The 21942-nt window shown below is 51.5% G+C and overlaps 45 non-coding genes across 45 annotated transcripts; 36 read left to right on the top strand and 9 right to left on the bottom strand.

Moving 5' to 3' along the window:
• Positions 1–308: 308 nt before the first annotated feature.
• Trnag-ucc (transfer RNA glycine (anticodon UCC)) lies at positions 309–380 on the bottom strand. The gene has a single exon. It is a non-coding gene; the product is annotated as a tRNA-Gly (tRNA).
• Positions 381–703: 323 nt separating this feature from the next.
• On the top strand, positions 704–774 carry Trnag-gcc (transfer RNA glycine (anticodon GCC)). Its single transcript has one exon. It is a non-coding gene; the product is annotated as a tRNA-Gly (tRNA).
• A 294-nt stretch (positions 775–1068) lies between these two features.
• Trnam-cau (transfer RNA methionine (anticodon CAU)) lies at positions 1069–1141 on the top strand. The gene has a single exon. It is a non-coding gene; the product is annotated as a tRNA-Met (tRNA).
• Positions 1142–1573: 432 nt separating this feature from the next.
• Trnae-uuc (transfer RNA glutamic acid (anticodon UUC)) lies at positions 1574–1645 on the top strand. Its single transcript has one exon. It is a non-coding gene; the product is annotated as a tRNA-Glu (tRNA).
• Positions 1646–1902: 257 nt separating this feature from the next.
• Positions 1903–1976, top strand: Trnai-aau (transfer RNA isoleucine (anticodon AAU)). Its single transcript has one exon. It is a non-coding gene; the product is annotated as a tRNA-Ile (tRNA).
• Positions 1977–2722: 746 nt separating this feature from the next.
• On the bottom strand, positions 2723–2794 carry Trnag-ucc (transfer RNA glycine (anticodon UCC)). Its single transcript has one exon. It is a non-coding gene; the product is annotated as a tRNA-Gly (tRNA).
• A 323-nt stretch (positions 2795–3117) lies between these two features.
• On the top strand, positions 3118–3188 carry Trnag-gcc (transfer RNA glycine (anticodon GCC)). The gene has a single exon. It is a non-coding gene; the product is annotated as a tRNA-Gly (tRNA).
• A 294-nt stretch (positions 3189–3482) lies between these two features.
• Trnam-cau (transfer RNA methionine (anticodon CAU)) lies at positions 3483–3555 on the top strand. Its single transcript has one exon. It is a non-coding gene; the product is annotated as a tRNA-Met (tRNA).
• A 432-nt stretch (positions 3556–3987) lies between these two features.
• Trnae-uuc (transfer RNA glutamic acid (anticodon UUC)) lies at positions 3988–4059 on the top strand. The gene has a single exon. It is a non-coding gene; the product is annotated as a tRNA-Glu (tRNA).
• A 257-nt stretch (positions 4060–4316) lies between these two features.
• On the top strand, positions 4317–4390 carry Trnai-aau (transfer RNA isoleucine (anticodon AAU)). Its single transcript has one exon. It is a non-coding gene; the product is annotated as a tRNA-Ile (tRNA).
• A 746-nt stretch (positions 4391–5136) lies between these two features.
• Positions 5137–5208, bottom strand: Trnag-ucc (transfer RNA glycine (anticodon UCC)). The gene has a single exon. It is a non-coding gene; the product is annotated as a tRNA-Gly (tRNA).
• Positions 5209–5531: 323 nt separating this feature from the next.
• On the top strand, positions 5532–5602 carry Trnag-gcc (transfer RNA glycine (anticodon GCC)). The gene has a single exon. It is a non-coding gene; the product is annotated as a tRNA-Gly (tRNA).
• Positions 5603–5896: 294 nt separating this feature from the next.
• Positions 5897–5969, top strand: Trnam-cau (transfer RNA methionine (anticodon CAU)). Its single transcript has one exon. It is a non-coding gene; the product is annotated as a tRNA-Met (tRNA).
• A 432-nt stretch (positions 5970–6401) lies between these two features.
• Positions 6402–6473, top strand: Trnae-uuc (transfer RNA glutamic acid (anticodon UUC)). Its single transcript has one exon. It is a non-coding gene; the product is annotated as a tRNA-Glu (tRNA).
• A 257-nt stretch (positions 6474–6730) lies between these two features.
• Trnai-aau (transfer RNA isoleucine (anticodon AAU)) lies at positions 6731–6804 on the top strand. The gene has a single exon. It is a non-coding gene; the product is annotated as a tRNA-Ile (tRNA).
• A 746-nt stretch (positions 6805–7550) lies between these two features.
• Trnag-ucc (transfer RNA glycine (anticodon UCC)) lies at positions 7551–7622 on the bottom strand. The gene has a single exon. It is a non-coding gene; the product is annotated as a tRNA-Gly (tRNA).
• A 323-nt stretch (positions 7623–7945) lies between these two features.
• On the top strand, positions 7946–8016 carry Trnag-gcc (transfer RNA glycine (anticodon GCC)). Its single transcript has one exon. It is a non-coding gene; the product is annotated as a tRNA-Gly (tRNA).
• Positions 8017–8310: 294 nt separating this feature from the next.
• Trnam-cau (transfer RNA methionine (anticodon CAU)) lies at positions 8311–8383 on the top strand. The gene has a single exon. It is a non-coding gene; the product is annotated as a tRNA-Met (tRNA).
• Positions 8384–8815: 432 nt separating this feature from the next.
• On the top strand, positions 8816–8887 carry Trnae-uuc (transfer RNA glutamic acid (anticodon UUC)). Its single transcript has one exon. It is a non-coding gene; the product is annotated as a tRNA-Glu (tRNA).
• Positions 8888–9144: 257 nt separating this feature from the next.
• Positions 9145–9218, top strand: Trnai-aau (transfer RNA isoleucine (anticodon AAU)). The gene has a single exon. It is a non-coding gene; the product is annotated as a tRNA-Ile (tRNA).
• Positions 9219–9964: 746 nt separating this feature from the next.
• Positions 9965–10036, bottom strand: Trnag-ucc (transfer RNA glycine (anticodon UCC)). The gene has a single exon. It is a non-coding gene; the product is annotated as a tRNA-Gly (tRNA).
• A 323-nt stretch (positions 10037–10359) lies between these two features.
• Trnag-gcc (transfer RNA glycine (anticodon GCC)) lies at positions 10360–10430 on the top strand. Its single transcript has one exon. It is a non-coding gene; the product is annotated as a tRNA-Gly (tRNA).
• A 294-nt stretch (positions 10431–10724) lies between these two features.
• On the top strand, positions 10725–10797 carry Trnam-cau (transfer RNA methionine (anticodon CAU)). Its single transcript has one exon. It is a non-coding gene; the product is annotated as a tRNA-Met (tRNA).
• A 432-nt stretch (positions 10798–11229) lies between these two features.
• On the top strand, positions 11230–11301 carry Trnae-uuc (transfer RNA glutamic acid (anticodon UUC)). The gene has a single exon. It is a non-coding gene; the product is annotated as a tRNA-Glu (tRNA).
• Positions 11302–11558: 257 nt separating this feature from the next.
• Positions 11559–11632, top strand: Trnai-aau (transfer RNA isoleucine (anticodon AAU)). Its single transcript has one exon. It is a non-coding gene; the product is annotated as a tRNA-Ile (tRNA).
• A 746-nt stretch (positions 11633–12378) lies between these two features.
• On the bottom strand, positions 12379–12450 carry Trnag-ucc (transfer RNA glycine (anticodon UCC)). Its single transcript has one exon. It is a non-coding gene; the product is annotated as a tRNA-Gly (tRNA).
• Positions 12451–12773: 323 nt separating this feature from the next.
• On the top strand, positions 12774–12844 carry Trnag-gcc (transfer RNA glycine (anticodon GCC)). Its single transcript has one exon. It is a non-coding gene; the product is annotated as a tRNA-Gly (tRNA).
• Positions 12845–13138: 294 nt separating this feature from the next.
• Trnam-cau (transfer RNA methionine (anticodon CAU)) lies at positions 13139–13211 on the top strand. Its single transcript has one exon. It is a non-coding gene; the product is annotated as a tRNA-Met (tRNA).
• A 432-nt stretch (positions 13212–13643) lies between these two features.
• Positions 13644–13715, top strand: Trnae-uuc (transfer RNA glutamic acid (anticodon UUC)). The gene has a single exon. It is a non-coding gene; the product is annotated as a tRNA-Glu (tRNA).
• A 257-nt stretch (positions 13716–13972) lies between these two features.
• Trnai-aau (transfer RNA isoleucine (anticodon AAU)) lies at positions 13973–14046 on the top strand. Its single transcript has one exon. It is a non-coding gene; the product is annotated as a tRNA-Ile (tRNA).
• Positions 14047–14793: 747 nt separating this feature from the next.
• Trnag-ucc (transfer RNA glycine (anticodon UCC)) lies at positions 14794–14865 on the bottom strand. Its single transcript has one exon. It is a non-coding gene; the product is annotated as a tRNA-Gly (tRNA).
• Positions 14866–15188: 323 nt separating this feature from the next.
• Trnag-gcc (transfer RNA glycine (anticodon GCC)) lies at positions 15189–15259 on the top strand. The gene has a single exon. It is a non-coding gene; the product is annotated as a tRNA-Gly (tRNA).
• A 294-nt stretch (positions 15260–15553) lies between these two features.
• Trnam-cau (transfer RNA methionine (anticodon CAU)) lies at positions 15554–15626 on the top strand. Its single transcript has one exon. It is a non-coding gene; the product is annotated as a tRNA-Met (tRNA).
• A 432-nt stretch (positions 15627–16058) lies between these two features.
• On the top strand, positions 16059–16130 carry Trnae-uuc (transfer RNA glutamic acid (anticodon UUC)). The gene has a single exon. It is a non-coding gene; the product is annotated as a tRNA-Glu (tRNA).
• A 257-nt stretch (positions 16131–16387) lies between these two features.
• Positions 16388–16461, top strand: Trnai-aau (transfer RNA isoleucine (anticodon AAU)). Its single transcript has one exon. It is a non-coding gene; the product is annotated as a tRNA-Ile (tRNA).
• Positions 16462–17207: 746 nt separating this feature from the next.
• Positions 17208–17279, bottom strand: Trnag-ucc (transfer RNA glycine (anticodon UCC)). The gene has a single exon. It is a non-coding gene; the product is annotated as a tRNA-Gly (tRNA).
• Positions 17280–17602: 323 nt separating this feature from the next.
• On the top strand, positions 17603–17673 carry Trnag-gcc (transfer RNA glycine (anticodon GCC)). The gene has a single exon. It is a non-coding gene; the product is annotated as a tRNA-Gly (tRNA).
• Positions 17674–17967: 294 nt separating this feature from the next.
• Positions 17968–18040, top strand: Trnam-cau (transfer RNA methionine (anticodon CAU)). Its single transcript has one exon. It is a non-coding gene; the product is annotated as a tRNA-Met (tRNA).
• Positions 18041–18472: 432 nt separating this feature from the next.
• Positions 18473–18544, top strand: Trnae-uuc (transfer RNA glutamic acid (anticodon UUC)). Its single transcript has one exon. It is a non-coding gene; the product is annotated as a tRNA-Glu (tRNA).
• Positions 18545–18801: 257 nt separating this feature from the next.
• Positions 18802–18875, top strand: Trnai-aau (transfer RNA isoleucine (anticodon AAU)). The gene has a single exon. It is a non-coding gene; the product is annotated as a tRNA-Ile (tRNA).
• A 746-nt stretch (positions 18876–19621) lies between these two features.
• Positions 19622–19693, bottom strand: Trnag-ucc (transfer RNA glycine (anticodon UCC)). The gene has a single exon. It is a non-coding gene; the product is annotated as a tRNA-Gly (tRNA).
• A 323-nt stretch (positions 19694–20016) lies between these two features.
• On the top strand, positions 20017–20087 carry Trnag-gcc (transfer RNA glycine (anticodon GCC)). Its single transcript has one exon. It is a non-coding gene; the product is annotated as a tRNA-Gly (tRNA).
• Positions 20088–20381: 294 nt separating this feature from the next.
• Trnam-cau (transfer RNA methionine (anticodon CAU)) lies at positions 20382–20454 on the top strand. The gene has a single exon. It is a non-coding gene; the product is annotated as a tRNA-Met (tRNA).
• A 432-nt stretch (positions 20455–20886) lies between these two features.
• On the top strand, positions 20887–20958 carry Trnae-uuc (transfer RNA glutamic acid (anticodon UUC)). Its single transcript has one exon. It is a non-coding gene; the product is annotated as a tRNA-Glu (tRNA).
• Positions 20959–21215: 257 nt separating this feature from the next.
• On the top strand, positions 21216–21289 carry Trnai-aau (transfer RNA isoleucine (anticodon AAU)). The gene has a single exon. It is a non-coding gene; the product is annotated as a tRNA-Ile (tRNA).
• Positions 21290–21942: the final 653 nt, after the last annotated feature.

The raw sequence follows: 21942 nt of genomic DNA, 5'->3' as shown, positions 1-21942 counted from the left end.
TTTGTCTGACAGAACATGTAAAATCAGACAGTACATGATAACAGGCAGCAGGTATTTACTTGAGGCATAAGTAATGTTGTGCCCGCCTCGCCAAACCTCTCTCAGTCGTTTCGCGTGCTTGTCCTTTTGATATAGGCCGATTGGAGAGCGTCAGCTCTCGCGTCAGCTGAGCAAAGTCGAGACAAGTCGAGACTCAAGGGGAATCGACGCACACGCTATAGGGTGGCCTGCAGCGAGTAAGATGGGGAAAGAAACATTAATTTAAGGACGCGTGGCAAAAGTACTCATACGCAAAAGTAAAAGCCTGCTGCGGTGGCCGGGAATCGAACCCGGATCAACTGCTTGGAAGGCAACTATGCTGACCATTGCACCACCACCGCACAGTTCCCTTCCGCGCCTCGCGAGCCGCGCTGTGTGTGCTTCCCGCCTGTCGGCGGCGCCTGAAGGTGGTCGTAGCTGTAGGCGCGTTACGGGGTAGGCGAGCTCATCCAGGCAGCGTCTCTACGCACATTTCGCGTCCTTTGGCAAGAGTCGTCGCGTGCGTGCGCTGCAAGAGTACTTAGACGATCATTTTTAAGCAGTGCAGTGCAGGATTCAGCGTCTGTAGCATTCTCTCGAGAGGATGCGACGGCGCTGGACGGCAGTCCCACTTTCCCCTCAGACGTCTGCAGCGGAAAGCACCAGGAAGCTGTGAACTAGCTGAGCATCGGTGGTTCAGTGTTAGAATGCTCGCCTGCCACGCGGGCGGCCCGGGTTCGATTCCCGGCCGATGCATCGTTTTGTTTTTTCTCCGATAGTGGTGCTGCGTGTCTTTCGCACTCGAACTGCGTGAGCCATGAGAATGAACCGCGGCATTCCGTGTGGAAAGAAGCAATCATGCAGCGCGCACGACTGCTCGTTTGGACTCTTGCGTGCTATTGTACATACTGGCGTCGGCCTAGCATCGCAAGTTGCCTGCGGCGCCGGGAATGCACGTGTAGCAACAGAAAAAAATGAGCCACGGAGTGCAGACTCTCTACCTCTGGTATTTGGTACTTAGCAAGATTCCAGAAGGTGTGGCGTTCGCCTGCCTCGGTAGCGCAGTAGGCAGCGCGTAAGTCTCATAATCTTAAGGTCGTGAGTTCGATCCTCACCCGGGGCATTTAATTTACTATCGTTCACAGCTAAGTCGACGGCTCTGGGGTTGCGACGGAGCGAAACACTTAGTAGTAGGTTATCCACAAGGCTCCAACGACTCAGCGTGAAAATGTTTACTTCCCGTTATTACTAGTTGCAGTTCTTTTGTAAAATTTTCAAGAAAAAAAGTACTAGTAATAAAACTGAATTTCGTATGATATAACATGTAACACAATGTATGACCTGCTATATAATGACAGGCAGTAGGTCTTTACTTGCGAAATAAGTAAATAAATATTACTACTTACAGCTTTGCTTTTCCTCCTACCCCTGCAACAACGAGGCCAAAAGCAATGGACTGTGACTTTTGCCATACGCGAGAAGATGCTCGCAAACAGGGAAAGTGCGTGACGGAAAGCGAGTGGAGGCGGTGTAAACCCGGAGAAGAATGTGCGCGTCCGGTGTGGTCTAGTGGCTAGGATACCTGGCTTTCACCCAGGAGGCCCGGGTTCGATTCCCGGTACCGGAATGGAATTTTTTCGGAACAAATGACGACAAGTTTTGACGGTGCGAAATGCTGTTTCACGTCCTCCTCGCATTATATCTACTGGTTCGTAAACGTCAGCTGACAACAGTCGAGAGAAACGGGCACGCAACGAAATTACTACGAGCAGCGGCATAGAGGGAGAAGAGACGCTGCTCCACTGTTGGATTGCTGCCATAGAAATGTTACATGGCAATACGCAGAGCAACTCCCGCGAAGCAATGGGAGACTGCCTGCACCGAGGCCCGTTAGCTCAGTTGGTTAGAGCGTCGTGCTAATAACGCGAAGGTCGTGGGTTCGATCCCCCCACGGGCCACTACGATTTTACTACTTCAAAAAGGCAACGCCGATTTCTCCGGGGAAGTATGGTGACAAAGAAATCGTCACATTGTGTGGGAGGTGATAGGGGACCCGAACGCGACTTGTCGGGACGCGCTAAAACATTTCACTGGTCACAGCACGCTGAACACACAGTTTCTCGTCCGATCACCACAACTACGCGACGTTGGGCGTTGTCAGTGCTTGGGCGGGTGACCGCCTGCGAACATAGGGCACTGTCGACAGTTTCAATTCGTATTTCTCTTTCCTCTTCGGTTTCGGAGCTGCAGCGCTATTCGGTCAAGGGCACTGGCGCCACGTTTTGCCTCTCGGTATGCCAAGTCGCGCCGTGCGGCCACAGTGAAAGGAAGGAGCGTGTTGTAAAATTTGCAACAAAGAAAGAAAAAAAAAGAAATGTACTAGTAATAAAACTGAATTTGTCTGACAGAACATGTAAAATCAGACAGTACATGATAACAGGCAGCAGGTATTTACTTGAGGCATAAGTAATGTTGTGCCCGCCTCGCCATACCTCTCTCAGTCGTTTCGCGTGCTTGTCCTTTTGATATAGGCCGATTGGAGAGCGTCAGCTCTCGCGTCAGCTGAGCAAAGTCGAGACAAGTCGAGACTCAAGGGGAATCGACGCACACGCTATAGGGTGGCCTGCAGCGAGTAAGATGGGGAAAGAAACATTAATTTAAGGACGCGTGGCAAAAGTACTTATACGCAAAAGTAAAAGCCTGCTGCGGTGGCCGGGAATCGAACCCGGATCAACTGCTTGGAAGGCAACTATGCTGACCATTACACCACCACCGCGCAGTTCCCTTCCGCGCCTCGCGAGCCGCGCTGTGTGTGCTTCCCGCCTGTCGGCGGCGCCTGAAGGTGGTCGTAGCTGTAGGCGCGTTACGGGGTAGGCGAGCTCATCCAGGCAGCGTCTCTACGCACATTTCGCGTCCTTTGGCAAGAGTCGTCGCGTGCGTGCGCTGCAAGAGTACTTAGACGATCATTTTTAAGCAGTGCAGTGCAGGATTCAGCGTCTGTAGCATTCTCTCGAGAGGATGCGACGGCGCTGGACGGCAGTCCCACTTTCCCCTCAGACGTCTGCAGCGGAAAGCACCAGGAAGCTGTGAACTAGCTGAGCATCGGTGGTTCAGTGTTAGAATGCTCGCCTGCCACGCGGGCGGCCCGGGTTCGATTCCCGGCCGATGCATCGTTTTGTTTTCTCTCCGATAGTGGTGCTGCGTGTCTTTCGCACTCGAACTGCGTGAGCCATGAGAATGAACCGCGGCATTCCGTGTGGAAAGAAGCAATCATGCAGCGCGCACGACTGCTCGTTTGGACTCTTGCGTGCTATTGTACATACTGGCGTCGGCCTAGCATCGCAAGTTGCCTGCGGCGCCGGGAATGCACGTGTAGCAACAGAAAAAAATGAGCCACGGAGTGCAGACTCTCTACCTCTGGTATTTGGTACTTAGCAAGATTCCAGAAGGTGTGGCGTTCGCCTGCCTCGGTAGCGCAGTAGGCAGCGCGTAAGTCTCATAATCTTAAGGTCGTGAGTTCGATCCTCACCCGGGGCATTTAATTTACTATCGTTCACAGCTAAGTCGACGGCTCTGGGGTTGCGACGGAGCGAAACACTTAGTAGTAGGTTATCCACAAGGCTCCAACGACTCAGCGTGAAAATGTTTACTTCCCGTTATTACTAGTTGCAGTTCTTTTGTAAAATTTTCAAGAAAAAAAGTACTAGTAATAAAACTGAATTTCGTATGATATAACATGTAACACAATGTATGACCTGCTATATAATGACAGGCAGTAGGTCTTTACTTGCGAAATAAGTAAATAAATATTACTACTTACAGCTTTGCTTTTCCTCCTACCCCTGCAACAACGAGGCCAAAAGCAATGGACTGTGACTTTTGCCATACGCGAGAAGATGCTCGCAAACAGGGAAAGTGCGTGACGGAAAGCGAGTGGAGGCGGTGTAAACCCGGAGAAGAATGTGCGCGTCCGGTGTGGTCTAGTGGCTAGGATACCTGGCTTTCACCCAGGAGGCCCGGGTTCGATTCCCGGTACCGGAATGGAATTTTTTCGGAACAAATGACGACAAGTTTTGACGGTGCGAAATGCTGTTTCACGTCCTCCTCGCATTATATCTACTGGTTCGTAAACGTCAGCTGACAACAGTCGAGAGAAACGGGCACGCAACGAAATTACTACGAGCAGCGGCATAGAGGGAGAAGAGACGCTGCTCCACTGTTGGATTGCTGCCATAGAAATGTTACATGGCAATACGCAGAGCAACTCCCGCGAAGCAATGGGAGACTGCCTGCACCGAGGCCCGTTAGCTCAGTTGGTTAGAGCGTCGTGCTAATAACGCGAAGGTCGTGGGTTCGATCCCCCCACGGGCCACTACGATTTTACTACTTCAAAAAGGCAACGCCGATTTCTCCGGGGAAGTATGGTGACAAAGAAATCGTCACATTGTGTGGGAGGTGATAGGGGACCCGAACGCGACTTGTCGGGACGCGCTAAAACATTTCACTGGTCACAGCACGCTGAACACACAGTTTCTCGTCCGATCACCACAACTACGCGACGTTGGGCGTTGTCAGTGCTTGGGCGGGTGACCGCCTGCGAACATAGGGCACTGTCGACAGTTTCAATTCGTATTTCTCTTTCCTCTTCGGTTTCGGAGCTGCAGCGCTATTCGGTCAAGGGCACTGGCGCCACGTTTTGCCTCTCGGTATGCCAAGTCGCGCCGTGCGGCCACAGTGAAAGGAAGGAGCGTGTTGTAAAATTTGCAACAAAGAAAGAAAAAAAAAGAAATGTACTAGTAATAAAACTGAATTTGTCTGACAGAACATGTAAAATCAGACAGTACATGATAACAGGCAGCAGGTATTTACTTGAGGCATAAGTAATGTTGTGCCCGCCTCGCCATACCTCTCTCAGTCGTTTCGCGTGCTTGTCCTTTTGATATAGGCCGATTGGAGAGCGTCAGCTCTCGCGTCAGCTGAGCAAAGTCGAGACAAGTCGAGACTCAAGGGGAATCGACGCACACGCTATAGGGTGGCCTGCAGCGAGTAAGATGGGGAAAGAAACATTAATTTAAGGACGCGTGGCAAAAGTACTTATACGCAAAAGTAAAAGCCTGCTGCGGTGGCCGGGAATCGAACCCGGATCAACTGCTTGGAAGGCAACTATGCTGACCATTACACCACCACCGCGCAGTTCCCTTCCGCGCCTCGCGAGCCGCGCTGTGTGTGCTTCCCGCCTGTCGGCGGCGCCTGAAGGTGGTCGTAGCTGTAGGCGCGTTACGGGGTAGGCGAGCTCATCCAGGCAGCGTCTCTACGCACATTTCGCGTCCTTTGGCAAGAGTCGTCGCGTGCGTGCGCTGCAAGAGTACTTAGACGATCATTTTTAAGCAGTGCAGTGCAGGATTCAGCGTCTGTAGCATTCTCTCGAGAGGATGCGACGGCGCTGGACGGCAGTCCCACTTTCCCCTCAGACGTCTGCAGCGGAAAGCACCAGGAAGCTGTGAACTAGCTGAGCATCGGTGGTTCAGTGTTAGAATGCTCGCCTGCCACGCGGGCGGCCCGGGTTCGATTCCCGGCCGATGCATCGTTTTGTTTTCTCTCCGATAGTGGTGCTGCGTGTCTTTCGCACTCGAACTGCGTGAGCCATGAGAATGAACCGCGGCATTCCGTGTGGAAAGAAGCAATCATGCAGCGCGCACGACTGCTCGTTTGGACTCTTGCGTGCTATTGTACATACTGGCGTCGGCCTAGCATCGCAAGTTGCCTGCGGCGCCGGGAATGCACGTGTAGCAACAGAAAAAAATGAGCCACGGAGTGCAGACTCTCTACCTCTGGTATTTGGTACTTAGCAAGATTCCAGAAGGTGTGGCGTTCGCCTGCCTCGGTAGCGCAGTAGGCAGCGCGTAAGTCTCATAATCTTAAGGTCGTGAGTTCGATCCTCACCCGGGGCATTTAATTTACTATCGTTCACAGCTAAGTCGACGGCTCTGGGGTTGCGACGGAGCGAAACACTTAGTAGTAGGTTATCCACAAGGCTCCAACGACTCAGCGTGAAAATGTTTACTTCCCGTTATTACTAGTTGCAGTTCTTTTGTAAAATTTTCAAGAAAAAAAATACTAGTAATAAAACTGAATTTCGTATGATATAACATGTAACACAATGTATGACCTGCTATATAATGACAGGCAGTAGGTCTTTACTTGCGAAATAAGTAAATAAATATTACTACTTACAGCTTTGCTTTTCCTCCTACCCCTGCAACAACGAGGCCAAAAGCAATGGACTGTGACTTTTGCCATACGCGAGAAGATGCTCGCAAACAGGGAAAGTGCGTGACGGAAAGCGAGTGGAGGCGGTGTAAACCCGGAGAAGAATGTGCGCGTCAGGTGTGGTCTAGTGGCTAGGATACCTGGCTTTCACCCAGGAGGCCCGGGTTCGATTCCCGGTACCGGAATGGAATTTTTTCGGAACAAATGACGACAAGTTTTGACGGTGCGAAATGCTGTTTCACGTCCTCCTCGCATTATATCTACTGGTTCGTAAACGTCAGCTGACAACAGTCGAGAGAAACGGGCACGCAACGAAATTACTACGAGCAGCGGCATAGAGGGAGAAGAGACGCTGCTCCACTGTTGGATTGCTGCCATAGAAATGTTACATGGCAATACGCAGAGCAACTCCCGCGAAGCAATGGGAGACTGCCTGCACCGAGGCCCGTTAGCTCAGTTGGTTAGAGCGTCGTGCTAATAACGCGAAGGTCGTGGGTTCGATCCCCCCACGGGCCACTACGATTTTACTACTTCAAAAAGGCAACGCCGATTTCTCCGGGGAAGTATGGTGACAAAGAAATCGTCACATTGTGTGGGAGGTGATAGGGGACCCGAACGCGACTTGTCGGGACGCGCTAAAACATTTCACTGGTCACAGCACGCTGAACACACAGTTTCTCGTCCGATCACCACAACTACGCGACGTTGGGCGTTGTCAGTGCTTGGGCGGGTGACCGCCTGCGAACATAGGGCACTGTCGACAGTTTCAATTCGTATTTCTGTTTCCTCTTCGGTTTCGGAGCTGCAGCGCTATTCGGTCAAGGGCACTGGCGCCACGTTTTGCCTCTCGGTATGCCAAGTCGCGCCGTGCGGCCACAGTGAAAGGAAGGAGCGTGTTGTAAAATTTGCAACAAAGAAAGAAAAAAAAAGAAATGTACTAGTAATAAAACTGAATTTGTCTGACAGAACATGTAAAATCAGACAGTACATGATAACAGGCAGCAGGTATTTACTTGAGGCATAAGTAATGTTGTGCCCGCCTCGCCATACCTCTCTCAGTCGTTTCGCGTGCTTGTCCTTTTGATATAGGCCGATTGGAGAGCGTCAGCTCTCGCGTCAGCTGAGCAAAGTCGAGACAAGTCGAGACTCAAGGGGAATCGACGCACACGCTATAGGGTGGCCTGCAGCGAGTAAGATGGGGAAAGAAACATTAATTTAAGGACGCGTGGCAAAAGTACTCATACGCAAAAGTAAAAGCCTGCTGCGGTGGCCGGGAATCGAACCCGGATCAACTGCTTGGAAGGCAACTATGCTGACCATTACACCACCACCGCACAGTTCCCTTCCGCGCCTCGCGAGCCGCGCTGTGTGTGCTTCCCGCCTGTCGGCGGCGCCTGAAGGTGGTCGTAGCTGTAGGCGCGTTACGGGGTAGGCGAGCTCATCCAGGCAGCGTCTCTACGCACATTTCGCGTCCTTTGGCAAGAGTCGTCGCGTGCGTGCGCTGCAAGAGTACTTAGACGATCATTTTTAAGCAGTGCAGTGCAGGATTCAGCGTCTGTAGCATTCTCTCGAGAGGATGCGACGGCGCTGGACGGCAGTCCCACTTTCCCCTCAGACGTCTGCAGCGGAAAGCACCAGGAAGCTGTGAACTAGCTGAGCATCGGTGGTTCAGTGTTAGAATGCTCGCCTGCCACGCGGGCGGCCCGGGTTCGATTCCCGGCCGATGCATCGTTTTGTTTTTTCTCCGATAGTGGTGCTGCGTGTCTTTCGCACTCGAACTGCGTGAGCCATGAGAATGAACCGCGGCATTCCGTGTGGAAAGAAGCAATCATGCAGCGCGCACGACTGCTCGTTTGGACTCTTGCGTGCTATTGTACATACTGGCGTCGGCCTAGCATCGCAAGTTGCCTGCGGCGCCGGGAATGCACGTGTAGCAACAGAAAAAAATGAGCCACGGAGTGCAGACTCTCTACCTCTGGTATTTGGTACTTAGCAAGATTCCAGAAGGTGTGGCGTTCGCCTGCCTCGGTAGCGCAGTAGGCAGCGCGTAAGTCTCATAATCTTAAGGTCGTGAGTTCGATCCTCACCCGGGGCATTTAATTTACTATCGTTCACAGCTAAGTCGACGGCTCTGGGGTTGCGACGGAGCGAAACACTTAGTAGTAGGTTATCCACAAGGCTCCAACGACTCAGCGTGAAAATGTTTACTTCCCGTTATTACTAGTTGCAGTTCTTTTGTAAAATTTTCAAGAAAAAAAATACTAGTAATAAAACTGAATTTCGTATGATATAACATGTAACACAATGTATGACCTGCTATATAATGACAGGCAGTAGGTCTTTACTTGCGAAATAAGTAAATAAATATTACTACTTACAGCTTTGCTTTTCCTCCTACCCCTGCAACAACGAGGCCAAAAGCAATGGACTGTGACTTTTGCCATACGCGAGAAGATGCTCGCAAACAGGGAAAGTGCGTGACGGAAAGCGAGTGGAGGCGGTGTAAACCCGGAGAAGAATGTGCGCGTCCGGTGTGGTCTAGTGGCTAGGATACCTGGCTTTCACCCAGGAGGCCCGGGTTCGATTCCCGGTACCGGAATGGAATTTTTTCGGAACAAATGACGACAAGTTTTGACGGTGCGAAATGCTGTTTCACGTCCTCCTCGCATTATATCTACTGGTTCGTAAACGTCAGCTGACAACAGTCGAGAGAAACGGGCACGCAACGAAATTACTACGAGCAGCGGCATAGAGGGAGAAGAGACGCTGCTCCACTGTTGGATTGCTGCCATAGAAATGTTACATGGCAATACGCAGAGCAACTCCCGCGAAGCAATGGGAGACTGCCTGCACCGAGGCCCGTTAGCTCAGTTGGTTAGAGCGTCGTGCTAATAACGCGAAGGTCGTGGGTTCGATCCCCCCACGGGCCACTACGATTTTACTACTTCAAAAAGGCAACGCCGATTTCTCCGGGGAAGTATGGTGACAAAGAAATCGTCACATTGTGTGGGAGGTGATAGGGGACCCGAACGCGACTTGTCGGGACGCGCTAAAACATTTCACTGGTCACAGCACGCTGAACACACAGTTTCTCGTCCGATCACCACAACTACGCGACGTTGGGCGTTGTCAGTGCTTGGGCGGGTGACCGCCTGCGAACATAGGGCACTGTCGACAGTTTCAATTCGTATTTCTCTTTCCTCTTCGGTTTCGGAGCTGCAGCGCTATTCGGTCAAGGGCACTGGCGCCACGTTTTGCCTCTCGGTATGCCAAGTCGCGCCGTGCGGCCACAGTGAAAGGAAGGAGCGTGTTGTAAAATTTGCAACAAAGAAAGAAAAAAAAAGAAATGTACTAGTAATAAAACTGAATTTGTCTGACAGAACATGTAAAATCAGACAGTACATGATAACAGGCAGCAGGTATTTACTTGAGGCATAAGTAATGTTGTGCCCGCCTCGCCATACCTCTCTCAGTCGTTTCGCGTGCTTGTCCTTTTGATATAGGCCGATTGGAGAGCGTCAGCTCTCGCGTCAGCTGAGCAAAGTCGAGACAAGTCGAGACTCAAGGGGAATCGACGCACACGCTATAGGGTGGCCTGCAGCGAGTAAGATGGGGAAAGAAACATTAATTTAAGGACGCGTGGCAAAAGTACTCATACGCAAAAGTAAAAGCCTGCTGCGGTGGCCGGGAATCGAACCCGGATCAACTGCTTGGAAGGCAACTATGCTGACCATTACACCACCACCGCACAGTTCCCTTCCGCGCCTCGCGAGCCGCGCTGTGTGTGCTTCCCGCCTGTCGGCGGCGCCTGAAGGTGGTCGTAGCTGTAGGCGCGTTACGGGGTAGGCGAGCTCATCCAGGCAGCGTCTCTACGCACATTTCGCGTCCTTTGGCAAGAGTCGTCGCGTGCGTGCGCTGCAAGAGTACTTAGACGATCATTTTTAAGCAGTGCAGTGCAGGATTCAGCGTCTGTAGCATTCTCTCGAGAGGATGCGACGGCGCTGGACGGCAGTCCCACTTTCCCCTCAGACGTCTGCAGCGGAAAGCACCAGGAAGCTGTGAACTAGCTGAGCATCGGTGGTTCAGTGTTAGAATGCTCGCCTGCCACGCGGGCGGCCCGGGTTCGATTCCCGGCCGATGCATCGTTTTGTTTTTTCTCCGATAGTGGTGCTGCGTGTCTTTCGCACTCGAACTGCGTGAGCCATGAGAATGAACCGCGGCATTCCGTGTGGAAAGAAGCAATCATGCAGCGCGCACGACTGCTCGTTTGGACTCTTGCGTGCTATTGTACATACTGGCGTCGGCCTAGCATCGCAAGTTGCCTGCGGCGCCGGGAATGCACGTGTAGCAACAGAAAAAAATGAGCCACGGAGTGCAGACTCTCTACCTCTGGTATTTGGTACTTAGCAAGATTCCAGAAGGTGTGGCGTTCGCCTGCCTCGGTAGCGCAGTAGGCAGCGCGTAAGTCTCATAATCTTAAGGTCGTGAGTTCGATCCTCACCCGGGGCATTTAATTTACTATCGTTCACAGCTAAGTCGACGGCTCTGGGGTTGCGACGGAGCGAAACACTTAGTAGTAGGTTATCCACAAGGCTCCAACGACTCAGCGTGAAAATGTTTACTTCCCGTTATTACTAGTTGCAGTTCTTTTGTAAAATTTTCAAGAAAAAAAATACTAGTAATAAAACTGAATTTCGTATGATATAACATGTAACACAATGTATGACCTGCTATATAATGACAGGCAGTAGGTCTTTACTTGCGAAATAAGTAAATAAATATTACTACTTACAGCTTTGCTTTTCCTCCTACCCCTGCAACAACGAGGCCAAAAGCAATGGACTGTGACTTTTGCCATACGCGAGAAGATGCTCGCAAACAGGGAAAGTGCGTGACGGAAAGCGAGTGGAGGCGGTGTAAACCCGGAGAAGAATGTGCGCGTCCGGTGTGGTCTAGTGGCTAGGATACCTGGCTTTCACCCAGGAGGCCCGGGTTCGATTCCCGGTACCGGAATGGAATTTTTTCGGAACAAATGACGACAAGTTTTGACGGTGCGAAATGCTGTTTCACGTCCTCCTCGCATTATATCTACTGGTTCGTAAACGTCAGCTGACAACAGTCGAGAGAAACGGGCACGCAACGAAATTACTACGAGCAGCGGCATAGAGGGAGAAGAGACGCTGCTCCACTGTTGGATTGCTGCCATAGAAATGTTACATGGCAATACGCAGAGCAACTCCCGCGAAGCAATGGGAGACTGCCTGCACCGAGGCCCGTTAGCTCAGTTGGTTAGAGCGTCGTGCTAATAACGCGAAGGTCGTGGGTTCGATCCCCCCACGGGCCACTACGATTTTACTACTTCAAAAAGGCAACGCCGATTTCTCCGGGGAAGTATGGTGACAAAGAAATCGTCACATTGTGTGGGAGGTGATAGGGGACCCGAACGCGACTTGTCGGGACGCGCTAAAACATTTCACTGGTCACAGCACGCTGAACACACAGTTTCTCGTCCGATCACCACAACTACGCGACGTTGGGCGTTGTCAGTGCTTGGGCGGGTGACCGCCTGCGAACATAGGGCACTGTCGACAGTTTCAATTCGTATTTCTGTTTCCTCTTCGGTTTCGGAGCTGCAGCGCTATTCGGTCAAGGGCACTGGCGCCACGTTTTGCCTCTCGGTATGCCAAGTCGCGCCGTGCGGCCACAGTGAAAGGAAGGAGCGTGTTGTAAAATTTGCAACAAAGAAAGAAAAAAAAAGAAATGTACTAGTAATAAAACTGAATTTGTCTGACAGAACATGTAAAATCAGACAGTACATGATAACAGGCAGCAGGTATTTACTTGAGGCATAAGTAATGTTGTGCCCGCCTCGCCATACCTCTCTCAGTCGTTTCGCGTGCTTGTCCTTTTGATATAGGCCGATTGGAGAGCGTCAGCTCTCGCGTCAGCTGAGCAAAGTCGAGACAAGTCGAGACTCAAGGGGAATCGACGCACACGCTATAGGGTGGCCTGCAGCGAGTAAGATGGGGAAAGAAACATTAATTTAAGGACGCGTGGCAAAAGTACTCATACGCAAAAGTAAAAGCCTGCTGCGGTGGCCGGGAATCGAACCCGGATCAACTGCTTGGAAGGCAACTATGCTGACCATTACACCACCACCGCAGAGTTCCCTTCCGCGCCTCGCGAGCCGCGCTGTGTGTGCTTCCCGCCTGTCGGCGGCGCCTGAAGGTGGTCGTAGCTGTAGGCGCGTTACGGGGTAGGCGAGCTCATCCAGGCAGCGTCTCTACGCACATTTCGCGTCCTTTGGCAAGAGTCGTCGCGTGCGTGCGCTGCAAGAGTACTTAGACGATCATTTTTAAGCAGTGCAGTGCAGGATTCAGCGTCTGTAGCATTCTCTCGAGAGGATGCGACGGCGCTGGACGGCAGTCCCACTTTCCCCTCAGACGTCTGCAGCGGAAAGCACCAGGAAGCTGTGAACTAGCTGAGCATCGGTGGTTCAGTGTTAGAATGCTCGCCTGCCACGCGGGCGGCCCGGGTTCGATTCCCGGCCGATGCATCGTTTTGTTTTTTCTCCGATAGTGGTGCTGCGTGTCTTTCGCACTCGAACTGCGTGAGCCATGAGAATGAACCGCGGCATTCCGTGTGGAAAGAAGCAATCATGCAGCGCGCACGACTGCTCGTTTGGACTCTTGCGTGCTATTGTACATACTGGCGTCGGCCTAGCATCGCAAGTTGCCTGCGGCGCCGGGAATGCACGTGTAGCAACAGAAAAAAATGAGCCACGGAGTGCAGACTCTCTACCTCTGGTATTCGGTACTTAGCAAGATTCCAGAAGGTGTGGCGTTCGCCTGCCTCGGTAGCGCAGTAGGCAGCGCGTAAGTCTCATAATCTTAAGGTCGTGAGTTCGATCCTCACCCGGGGCGTTTAATTTACTATCGTTCACAGCTAAGTCGACGGCTCTGGGGTTGCGACGGAGCGAAACACTTAGTAGTAGGTTATCCACAAGGCTCCAACGACTCAGCATGAAAATGTTTACTTCCCGTTATTACTAGTTGCAGTTCTTTTGTAAAATTTTCAAGAAAAAAAGTACTAGTAATAAAACTGAATTTCGTATGATATAACATGTAACACACTGTATGACCTGCTATATAATGACAGGCAGTAGGTCTTTACTTGCGAAATAAGTAAAGAAATATTACTACTTACAGCTTTGCTTTTCCTCCTACCCCTGCAACAACGAGGCCAAAAGCAATGGACTGTGACTTTTGCCATACGCGAGAAGATGCTCGCAAACAGGGAAAGTGCGTGACGGAAAGCGAGTGGAGGCGGTGTAAACCCGGAGAAGAATGTGCGCGTCCGGTGTGGTCTAGTGGCTAGGATACCTGGCTTTCACCCAGGAGGCCCGGGTTCGATTCCCGGTACCGGAATGCAATTTTTTCGGAACAAATGACGACAAGTTTTGACGGTGCGAAATGCTGTTTCACGTCCTCCTCGCATTATATCTACTGGTTCGTAAACGTCAGCTGACAACAGTCGAGAGAAACGGGCACGCAACGAAATTACTACGAGCAGCGGCATAGAGGGAGAAGAGACGCTGGTCCACTGTTGGATTGCTGCCATAGAAATGTTACATGGCAATACGCAGAGCAACTCCCGCGAAGCAATGGGAGACTGCCTGCACCGAGGCCCGTTAGCTCAGTTGGTTAGAGCGTCGTGCTAATAACGCGAAGGTCGTGGGTTCGATCCCCCCACGGGCCACTACGATTTTACTACTTCAAAAAGGCAACGCCGATTTCTCCGGGGAAGTATGGTGACAAAGAAATCGTCACATTGTGTGGGAGGTGATAGGGGACCCGAACGCGACTTGTCGGGACGCGCTAAAACATTTCACTGGTCACAGCACGCTGAACACACAGTTTCTCGTCCGATCACCACAACTACGCGACGTTGGGCGTTGTCAGTGCTTGGGCGGGTGACCGCCTGCGAACATAGGGCACTGTCGACAGTTTCAATTCGTATTTCTGTTTCCTCTTCGGTTTCGGAGCTGCAGCGCTATTCGGTCAAGGGCACTGGCGCCACGTTTTGCCTCTCGGTATGCCAAGTCGCGCCGTGCGGCCACAGTGAAAGGAAGGAGCGTGTTGTAAAATTTGCAACAAAGAAAGAAAAAAAAAAGAAATGTACTAGTAATAAAACTGAATTTGTCTGACAGAACATGTAAAATCAGACAGTACATGATAACAGGCAGCAGGTATTTACTTGAGGCATAAGTAATGTTGTGCCCGCCTCGCCATACCTCTCTCAGTCGTTTCGCGTGCTTGTCCTTTTGATATAGGCCGATTGGAGAGCGTCAGCTCTCGCGTCAGCTGAGCAAAGTCGAGACAAGTCGAGACTCAAGGGGAATCGACGCACACGCTATAGGGTGGCCTGCAGCGAGTAAGATGGGGAAAGAAACATTAATTTAAGGACGCGTGGCAAAAGTACTCATACGCAAAAGTAAAAGCCTGCTGCGGTGGCCGGGAATCGAACCCGGATCAACTGCTTGGAAGGCAACTATGCTGACCATTACACCACCACCGCACAGTTCCCTTCCGCGCCTCGCGAGCCGCGCTGTGTGTGCTTCCCGCCTGTCGGCGGCGCCTGAAGGTGGTCGTAGCTGTAGGCGCGTTACGGGGTAGGCGAGCTCATCCAGGCAGCGTCTCTACGCACATTTCGCGTCCTTTGGCAAGAGTCGTCGCGTGCGTGCGCTGCAAGAGTACTTAGACGATCATTTTTAAGCAGTGCAGTGCAGGATTCAGCGTCTGTAGCATTCTCTCGAGAGGATGCGACGGCGCTGGACGGCAGTCCCACTTTCCCCTCAGACGTCTGCAGCGGAAAGCACCAGGAAGCTGTGAACTAGCTGAGCATCGGTGGTTCAGTGTTAGAATGCTCGCCTGCCACGCGGGCGGCCCGGGTTCGATTCCCGGCCGATGCATCGTTTTGTTTTTTCTCCGATAGTGGTGCTGCGTGTCTTTCGCACTCGAACTGCGTGAGCCATGAGAATGAACCGCGGCATTCCGTGTGGAAAGAAGCAATCATGCAGCGCGCACGACTGCTCGTTTGGACTCTTGCGTGCTATTGTACATACTGGCGTCGGCCTAGCATCGCAAGTTGCCTGCGGCGCCGGGAATGCACGTGTAGCAACAGAAAAAAATGAGCCACGGAGTGCAGACTCTCTACCTCTGGTATTCGGTACTTAGCAAGATTCCAGAAGGTGTGGCGTTCGCCTGCCTCGGTAGCGCAGTAGGCAGCGCGTAAGTCTCATAATCTTAAGGTCGTGAGTTCGATCCTCACCCGGGGCGTTTAATTTACTATCGTTCACAGCTAAGTCGACGGCTCTGGGGTTGCGACGGAGCGAAACACTTAGTAGTAGGTTATCCACAAGGCTCCAACGACTCAGCATGAAAATGTTTACTTCCCGTTGTTACTAGTTGCAGTTCTTTTGTAAAATTTTCAAGAAAAAAAGTACTAGTAATAAAACTGAATTTCGTATGATATAACATGTAACACAATGTATGACCTGCTATATAATGACAGGCAGTAGGTCTTTACTTGCGAAATAAGTAAATAAATATTACTACTTACAGCTTTGCTTTTCCTCCTACCCCTGCAACAACGAGGCCAAAAGCAATGGACTGTGACTTTTGCCATACGCGAGAAGATGCTCGCAAACAGGGAAAGTGCGTGACGGAAAGCGAGTGGAGGCGGTGTAAACCCGGAGAAGAATGTGCGCGTCCGGTGTGGTCTAGTGGCTAGGATACCTGGCTTTCACCCAGGAGGCCCGGGTTCGATTCCCGGTACCGGAATGGAATTTTTTCGGAACAAATGACGACAAGTTTTGACGGTGCGAAATGCTGTTTCACGTCCTCCTCGCATTATATCTACTGGTTCGTAAACGTCAGCTGACAACAGTCGAGAGAAACGGGCACGCAACGAAATTACTACGAGCAGCGGCATAGAGGGAGAAGAGACGCTGGTCCACTGTTGGATTGCTGCCATAGAAATGTTACATGGCAATACGCAGAGCAACTCCCGCGAAGCAATGGGAGACTGCCTGCACCGAGGCCCGTTAGCTCAGTTGGTTAGAGCGTCGTGCTAATAACGCGAAGGTCGTGGGTTCGATCCCCCCACGGGCCACTACGATTTTACTACTTCAAAAAGGCAACGCCGATTTCTCCGGGGAAGTATGGTGACAAAGAAATCGTCACATTGTGTGGGAGCTGATAGGGGACCCGAACGCGACTTGTCGGGACGCGCTAAAACATTTCACTGGTCACAGCACGCTGAACACACAGTTTCTCGTCCGATCACCACAACTACGCGACGTTGGGCGTTGTCAGTGCTTGGGCGGGTGACCGCCTGCGAACATAGGGCACTGTCGACAGTTTCAATTCGTATTTCTGTTTCCTCTTCGGTTTCGGAGCTGCAGCGCTATTCGGTCAAGGGCACTGGCGCCACGTTTTGCCTCTCGGTATGCCAAGTCGCGCCGTGCGGCCACAGTGAAAGGAAGGAGCGTGTTGTAAAATTTGCAACAAAGAAAGAAAAAAAAAGAAATGTACTAGTAATAAAACTGAATTTGTCTGACAGAACATGTAAAATCAGACAGTACATGATAACAGGCAGCAGGTATTTACTTGAGGCATAAGTAATGTTGTGCCCGCCTCGCCATACCTCTCTCAGTCGTTTCGCGTGCTTGTCCTTTTGATATAGGCCGATTGGAGAGCGTCAGCTCTCGCGTCAGCTGAGCAAAGTCGAGACAAGTCGAGACTCAAGGGGAATCGACGCACACGCTATAGGGTGGCCTGCAGCGAGTAAGATGGGGAAAGAAACATTAATTTAAGGACGCGTGGCAAAAGTACTCATACGCAAAAGTAAAAGCCTGCTGCGGTGGCCGGGAATCGAACCCGGATCAACTGCTTGGAAGGCAACTATGCTGACCATTACACCACCACCGCACAGTTCCCTTCCGCGCCTCGCGAGCCGCGCTGTGTGTGCTTCCCGCCTGTCGGCGGCGCCTGAAGGTGGTCGTAGCTGTAGGCGCGTTACGGGGTAGGCGAGCTCATCCAGGCAGCGTCTCTACGCACATTTCGCGTCCTTTGGCAAGAGTCGTCGCGTGCGTGCGCTGCAAGAGTACTTAGACGATCATTTTTAAGCAGTGCAGTGCAGGATTCAGCGTCTGTAGCATTCTCTCGAGAGGATGCGACGGCGCTGGACGGCAGTCCCACTTTCCCCTCAGACGTCTGCAGCGGAAAGCACCAGGAAGCTGTGAACTAGCTGAGCATCGGTGGTTCAGTGTTAGAATGCTCGCCTGCCACGCGGGCGGCCCGGGTTCGATTCCCGGCCGATGCATCGTTTTGTTTTTTCTCCGATAGTGGTGCTGCGTGTCTTTCGCACTCGAACTGCGTGAGCCATGAGAATGAACCGCGGCATTCCGTGTGGAAAGAAGCAATCATGCAGCGCGCACGACTGCTCGTTTGGACTCTTGCGTGCTATTGTACATACTGGCGTCGGCCTAGCATCGCAAGTTGCCTGCGGCGCCGGGAATGCACGTGTAGCAACAGAAAAAAATGAGCCACGGAGTGCAGACTCTCTACCTCTGGTATTCGGTACTTAGCAAGATTCCAGAAGGTGTGGCGTTCGCCTGCCTCGGTAGCGCAGTAGGCAGCGCGTAAGTCTCATAATCTTAAGGTCGTGAGTTCGATCCTCACCCGGGGCGTTAAATTTACTATCGTTCACAGCTAAGTCGACGGCTCTGGGGTTGCGACGGAGCGAAACACTTAGTAGTAGGTTATCCACAAGGCTCCAACGACTCAGCATGAAAATGTTTACTTCCCGTTATTACTAGTTGCAGTTCTTTTGTAAAATTTTCAAGAAAAAAAGTACTAGTAATAAAACTGAATTTCGTATGATATAACATGTAACACAATGTATGACCTGCTATATAATGACAGGCAGTAGGTCTTTACTTGCGAAATAAGTAAATAAATATTACTACTTACAGCTTTGCTTTTCCTCCTACCCCTGCAACAACGAGGCCAAAAGCAATGGACTGTGACTTTTGCCATACGCGAGAAGATGCTCGCAAACAGGGAAAGTGCGTGACGGAAAGCGAGTGGAGGCGGTGTAAACCCGGAGAAGAATGTGCGCGTCCGGTGTGGTCTAGTGGCTAGGATACCTGGCTTTCACCCAGGAGGCCCGGGTTCGATTCCCGGTACCGGAATGGAATTTTTTCGGAACAAATGACGACAAGTTTTGACGGTGCGAAATGCTGTTTCACGTCCTCCTCGCATTATATCTACTGGTTCGTAAACGTCAGCTGACAACAGTCGAGAGAAACGGGCACGCAACGAAATTACTACGAGCAGCGGCATAGAGGGAGAAGAGACGCTGGTCCACTGTTGGATTGCTGCCATAGAAATGTTACATGGCAATACGCAGAGCAACTCCCGCGAAGCAATGGGAGACTGCCTGCACCGAGGCCCGTTAGCTCAGTTGGTTAGAGCGTCGTGCTAATAACGCGAAGGTCGTGGGTTCGATCCCCCCACGGGCCACTACGATTTTACTACTTCAAAAAGGCAACGCCGATTTCTCCGGGGAAGTATGGTGACAAAGAAATCGTCACATTGTGTGGGAGCTGATAGGGGACCCGAACGCGACTTGTCGGGACGCGCTAAAACATTTCACTGGTCACAGCACGCTGAACACACAGTTTCTCGTCCGATCACCACAACTACGCGACGTTGGGCGTTGTCAGTGCTTGGGCGGGTGACCGCCTGCGAACATAGGGCACTGTCGACAGTTTCAATTCGTATTTCTGTTTCCTCTTCGGTTTCGGAGCTGCAGCGCTATTCGGTCAAGGGCACTGGCGCCACGTTTTGCCTCTCGGTATGCCAAGTCGCGCCGTGCGGCCACAGTGAAAGGAAGGAGCGTGTTGTAAAATTTGCAACAAAGAAAGAAAAAAAAAGAAATGTACTAGTAATAAAACTGAATTTGTCTGACAGAACATGTAAAATCAGACAGTACATGATAACAGGCAGCAGGTATTTACTTGAGGCATAAGTAATGTTGTGCCCGCCTCGCCATACCTCTCTCAGTCGTTTCGCGTGCTTGTCCTTTTGATATAGGCCGATTGGAGAGCGTCAGCTCTCGCGTCAGCTGAGCAAAGTCGAGACAAGTCGAGACTCAAGGGGAATCGACGCACACGCTATAGGGTGGCCTGCAGCGAGTAAGATGGGGAAAGAAACATTAATTTAAGGACGCGTGGCAAAAGTACTCATACGCAAAAGTAAAAGCCTGCTGCGGTGGCCGGGAATCGAACCCGGATCAACTGCTTGGAAGGCAACTATGCTGACCATTACACCACCACCGCACAGTTCCCTTCCGCGCCTCGCGAGCCGCGCTGTGTGTGCTTCCCGCCTGTCGGCGGCGCCTGAAGGTGGTCGTAGCTGTAGGCGCGTTACGGGGTAGGCGAGCTCATCCAGGCAGCGTCTCTACGCACATTTCGCGTCCTTTGGCAAGAGTCGTCGCGTGCGTGCGCTGCAAGAGTACTTAGACGATCATTTTTAAGCAGTGCAGTGCAGGATTCAGCGTCTGTAGCATTCTCTCGAGAGGATGCGACGGCGCTGGACGGCAGTCCCACTTTCCCCTCAGACGTCTGCAGCGGAAAGCACCAGGAAGCTGTGAACTAGCTGAGCATCGGTGGTTCAGTGTTAGAATGCTCGCCTGCCACGCGGGCGGCCCGGGTTCGATTCCCGGCCGATGCATCGTTTTGTTTTTTCTCCGATAGTGGTGCTGCGTGTCTTTCGCACTCGAACTGCGTGAGCCATGAGAATGAACCGCGGCATTCCGTGTGGAAAGAAGCAATCATGCAGCGCGCACGACTGCTCGTTTGGACTCTTGCGTGCTATTGTACATACTGGCGTCGGCCTAGCATCGCAAGTTGCCTGCGGCGCCGGGAATGCACGTGTAGCAACAGAAAAAAATGAGCCACGGAGTGCAGACTCTCTACCTCTGGTATTCGGTACTTAGCAAGATTCCAGAAGGTGTGGCGTTCGCCTGCCTCGGTAGCGCAGTAGGCAGCGCGTAAGTCTCATAATCTTAAGGTCGTGAGTTCGATCCTCACCCGGGGCGTTTAATTTACTATCGTTCACAGCTAAGTCGACGGCTCTGGGGTTGCGACGGAGCGAAACACTTAGTAGTAGGTTATCCACAAGGCTCCAACGACTCAGCATGAAAATGTTTACTTCCCGTTATTACTAGTTGCAGTTCTTTTGTAAAATTTTCAAGAAAAAAAGTACTAGTAATAAAACTGAATTTCGTATGATATAACATGTAACACAATGTATGACCTGCTATATAATGACAGGCAGTAGGTCTTTACTTGCGAAATAAGTAAATAAATATTACTACTTACAGCTTTGCTTTTCCTCCTACCCCTGCAACAACGAGGCCAAAAGCAATGGACTGTGACTTTTGCCATACGCGAGAAGATGCTCGCAAACAGGGAAAGTGCGTGACGGAAAGCGAGTGGAGGCGGTGTAAACCCGGAGAAGAATGTGCGCGTCCGGTGTGGTCTAGTGGCTAGGATACCTGGCTTTCACCCAGGAGGCCCGGGTTCGATTCCCGGTACCGGAATGGAATTTTTTCGGAACAAATGACGACAAGTTTTGACGGTGCGAAATGCTGTTTCACGTCCTCCTCGCATTATATCTACTGGTTCGTAAACGTCAGCTGACAACAGTCGAGAGAAACGGGCACGCAACGAAATTACTACGAGCAGCGGCATAGAGGGAGAAGAGACGCTGGTCCACTGTTGGATTGCTGCCATAGAAATGTTACATGGCAATACGCAGAGCAACTCCCGCGAAGCAATGGGAGACTGCCTGCACCGAGGCCCGTTAGCTCAGTTGGTTAGAGCGTCGTGCTAATAACGCGAAGGTCGTGGGTTCGATCCCCCCACGGGCCACTACGATTTTACTACTTCAAAAAGGCAACGCTGATTTCTCCGGGGAAGTATGGTGACAAAGAAATCGTCACATTGTGTGGGAGCTGATAGGGGACCCGAACGCGACTTGTCGGGACGCGCTAAAACATTTCACTGGTCACAGCACGCTGAACACACAGTTTCTCGTCCGATCACCACAACTACGCGACGTTGGGCGTTGTCAGTGCTTGGGCGGGTGACCGCCTGCGAACATAGGGCACTGTCGACAGTTTCAATTCGTATTTCTGTTTCCTCTTCGGTTTCGGAGCTGCAGCGCTATTCGGTCAAGGGCACTGGCGCCACGTTTTGCCTCTCGGTATGCCAAGTCGCGCCGTGCGGCCACAGTGAAAGGAAGGAGCGTGTTGTAAAATTTGCAACAAAGAAAGAAAAAAAAAGAAATGTACTAGTAATAAAACTGAATTTGTCTGACAGAACATGTAAAATCAGACAGTACATGATAACAGGCAGCAGGTATTTACTTGAGGCATAAGTAATGTTGTGCCCGCCTCGCCATACCTCTCTCAGTCGTTTCGCGTGCTTGTCCTTTTGATATAGGCCGATTGGAGAGCGTCAGCTCTCGCGTCAGCTGAGCAAAGTCGAGACAAGTCGAGACTCAAGGGGAATCGACGCACACG

The sequence above is a fragment of the Schistocerca cancellata genome, unplaced genomic scaffold, assembly GCF_023864275.1.
Source record: "Schistocerca cancellata isolate TAMUIC-IGC-003103 unplaced genomic scaffold, iqSchCanc2.1 HiC_scaffold_1082, whole genome shotgun sequence".
Classification (NCBI taxonomy): Eukaryota; Metazoa; Arthropoda; class Insecta; order Orthoptera; family Acrididae; genus Schistocerca; species Schistocerca cancellata.
This window is presented reverse-complemented; position numbering and strand designations above follow the sequence as displayed.